This window comes from Sciurus vulgaris, assembly GCF_902686455.1.
Source record: "Sciurus vulgaris genome assembly, chromosome: 2".
NCBI classification, from domain to species: Eukaryota; Metazoa; Chordata; class Mammalia; order Rodentia; family Sciuridae; genus Sciurus; species Sciurus vulgaris.
The window spans coordinates 48,087,104-48,091,063 of NC_136462.1; positions in this window are offsets into that span (position 1 = coordinate 48,087,104).

A 3,960-nucleotide genomic window follows, 5' to 3' on the forward strand; every position below is an offset into this window, starting at 1 on the left:
CATTTAGGAAGTTTGACTTCTCTGAGGCCACCAGGATGTGTCAAAGAAAAAGTCACATGGAAAGGCTACATGCTGTGTTTGCTCAGACTGGTGTCTGAGTCATCACAGCCTAAGGTCCAAATACTTGAGTGAAGAAGCCTTCAGATAATTCTAGCCCTCGGGCCTTTAAGTCACACGTAGCCATTTAGGTCTTCCCAAATAAGTCACAGGCAAGGTTATCCATGTCATACCGTGTTCCTATACCTGACTACAGAATCTGTGAGCATAATAAAATGGTGGTCACCTTATACCACTCAGTTTTGGGATGGTTTGTTAAGCACCGATAGATCATCATAAAAACCATTCTTTTGGTTTTCCTCTTGTTTATTGCTTCTCAGTCTATTGCTTCTTCCTTAATCCCCCTGAGTATTAGAATATTCAAAATCTCAGTCCATTGAGTGCTTTTCTTCCTATGCTACCTTCCATATAGTCTCCTGGCTTTAAATATCATGCTGATGACTCCCGATTTCATATCAGCTGGATCTTTCCTCTGTTCAGCTGCTTACATGACATCTCTGCTTGAATTTCCAATTGGCATTTAAAACTGATTAAAAACAAAATTTCTCTTTTCCTCCAAACCTGCTCTTTTCTTCCCCTTGTCTCCATCTCAGTAAATTGCAACACTTGGCCTAGTAGTCATTAAGATCTATTCACCTAGATAAACACATGGCTCACTTCCTGGCCTCCTTCAGGCCTCTACTAAAATTCCTAAGGAGGCCTTCCCTGGTTGAAGTATTTGAAATACTACCCCACCTCCATCTTCCACAGGCCCTACACACACATCCCAGCTTTGGTTTTCTCCATAGCAGTTATGTTCACCTGATACACAGTATCTTTTACTAAAACGGATCTGTCTACTAGAATGTTGACTCCACAACATTTTCACCTATTTTATTCACAGCTATATCAGAAATGCCCAAACATTTCTGTCATTCAATAATCGTGTAATTATTGAATACACAGAGTTTAGGAAGCAAGAACACAAGTAGAGCCTCAAAAGGAGGCAGAATATGCTCTTCTCTTGGGGAAGAAAGAAAAGAATGTCTACTGGCTTTGAAGTAATGAGAGTAAAACCTATCACACATAGGGCTCACTCTGTGCTATGGCCAGGTTGAAGCATTTTTACACATATTAACTGACACAAGCCTCACAACAGTCTATAGGTAGGCTCTATATTACCATCTTATAGATGAGGAAACTGAAGTAGAGTGAGGTTAAGTAATTTGTCCAAGGTGATGAGCAATTTGGGCCCATCATCACCTCACACCATACTACCTCTTGAAGGTTCTTCACTGAGAGTGATACAGCAGTGTGGAATACAGAAGTTGAGAAAAGAAAGAGTCTGGAAAAACTACTGAGAGTTTGGTAGGAGGTCCATTGGGACAAATAAATAATACATAAATAAAAGGATTTGTTGAGCAGGGCTGGAGATCTGGATGCAACTAAATAGCCTGGCTTTGCAGCAAACTCTACTAATTGATCGAGTCACTTGACCTTTTGTGGTAATATACTAACACTGTTAAGCCAACTTTGTGGATTGGTAAGGCAGGTAGAGTGCAGAAGTCAAGAAAGCAAGATAAGATGAAACCATTTGAAATAGATGAATAGGGAATCCAGGAGCAAGTTAATGCATCTTTAGAATACTCAGAACCTGGGAAACAGAAACCATGGTGACAAGGAAGAAAAGATTTAGAATATACTACAGCAGAAGTGCATACATACATGGAAAGATAGAGAGGAGTTGGAGGGTGGGGGGGTCAGGGTTCATGATCTAGGAAATGGAGCTGGGGAGTTGTCCAAAGGGATAGGGAGCACCTGAGGCAGGACTGAGTTACTGTGAATACAGGGGTCTGACATCATTTCCTCCTAAATTTCCCAAACCCCACTCGTCTATGTTGATGCTTCAAATTCCCATGAGCCAAGAAAAACCCTTCATTCCATAACTAATGAATGAAATAATGGTAAGGCTTAAAAAGTAGGAGAACCCCATTGGAGATAATTCAATGACTTGTGTCAAGTCCTCAAGTAACAGTTTTTAAGTTCCTTCCTGGATCTGGTTTAGACATTAAGAACTCTCAGCCGGCACCAAGTTGGGAAGAAAGAAAGGATCAATGAGGGAGGAAGTGGCTAGTCATTTGTCAAGTCTGCTGAAATATAGCCTTGGTTGAGATTTTTTCAAAGTAGCAACTAACCTATGTAAACTAAATATTTTATATTTCTAATAATGCATTCAAATGAAATGCTTTTCCAGATCGTCTCACACAATGTCACTCTTCATTGCTACCAGCAAATTTGGACATAAACCTCTAGAAGTCAGTGTACAGATGCTCCTTATAAAAGGGTTACATCCTGATAAACAAAAGTGAGTTGAAAATGTTGTAAGTGAAAAATGCATTGCATACCCCTGCCCTATGAAGCATCTTCATTTAGCATCACAGCACACTGCAGACTGTCAGTTGTTTACCCTCACATGGTGTGGGTGACTGGAAGCTGTGGCTTCTTGCAGATGCCCAATATTGTAGGAGAGGACCATGTTGTGCGTCACTGGCCTAGGAAAACATAAAATCTAAAACTCGAAGTACAGTTCTACTAAATAAATATTCATCACTTTTCAACACTAGGAAGTTGAAAAATCATTAAGTAGAATCAATGCAAGCTGAGGACCATCTATCCTTGTTTTTACTTGATGCCTACCAAATTCTTCATATTGATTACCACAAAGGGCAGGAAAAACAGTAACTTTAGCTGCAGCAAGCAGAATAGAAGGAAAATCATCTTTAAGAGTTATGAATCTGGGTGCAGTGGTACATGCCTATAATCCCAGAAGTTTAGGAGGCTCAAGCAGGAGGATACGAGTTCAAAGCCAGCCTCAGCAAAAGTGAGGCACTAAACAACTCAGTGAGACCCTGTCTCTAAGTAAAATACAAAATAGGGCTGCAGATGTGGCTCAGTGGTCAAGTACCCCGAGTTCAATCCCTGTTAACAAAAAAAAAAAAATATATATATATATATATATATATATATATATACACACACATATATATGAAGAAAAATGGATAAATGGATATCAAAATGTAGAATCAAATAATGTTATATTATTCAGCTTTAAAAGGAGTGAAATTCTGATGCAAGGTATAACATGGATAGACCCTGAAAACATTATGCTAAGTGACATAAGTCAGACAGGAAAGGACAAATATATGATTCCACTTACATGAGCCACCTAGAATAGCCAAATTCATGGAAAGAAGGATGGTGTTTCGCACACACTAAGGGGAAGGGAGAGAGGGGCGTTAGGGCTTAATGGGTTCTAAGTTTTAGATTGGTATAATAAAGTATTGGAAATGGATTGTGATGATGATTGCATAATAGTGTGAATGTACTTAATATCACTGAGTTTTACCCTTAAAAATGGGTAAAATAGTACACTTTATGTTGTGTATATTTTAGTACAAAAAAGTTATTAAAAATGGAGTAAGATTTAGGCTAATTAAATTTACCTTCCTTGAGAAAGCAATTATGTATCTAGTACAATTTAGGTACAAGCTGGGACAGAGGAAATGATCTGAGTATACCTCATTTTCTACCACAAAGACATTCAGGATTCATTGTTAACCTGTGGGCCAAGTGAGTAGAGACTCTACTTTTGGTTGCCTGCTTCCACTGGCAGAGTTGTAAAGAGCCTTGGAATTTCCAGGGGTGGGATATGTTTCTCCCCATCAATGTGCCTTTTAGGTGCAAGTATTTTGAGGTCAGGGACCTTGCCTGATCCTTTGTACTCCAGACCCTAAAAGGTATTTATTACATAGCTATTGAATGCAGATGAAAGTTTTGATTTGGCTTATAAAACAGAGAACAAGATCTTCTTGAGAGTGTTATCAATATGTGATTGGAATGAAATGATATTTAAAAACACTGATA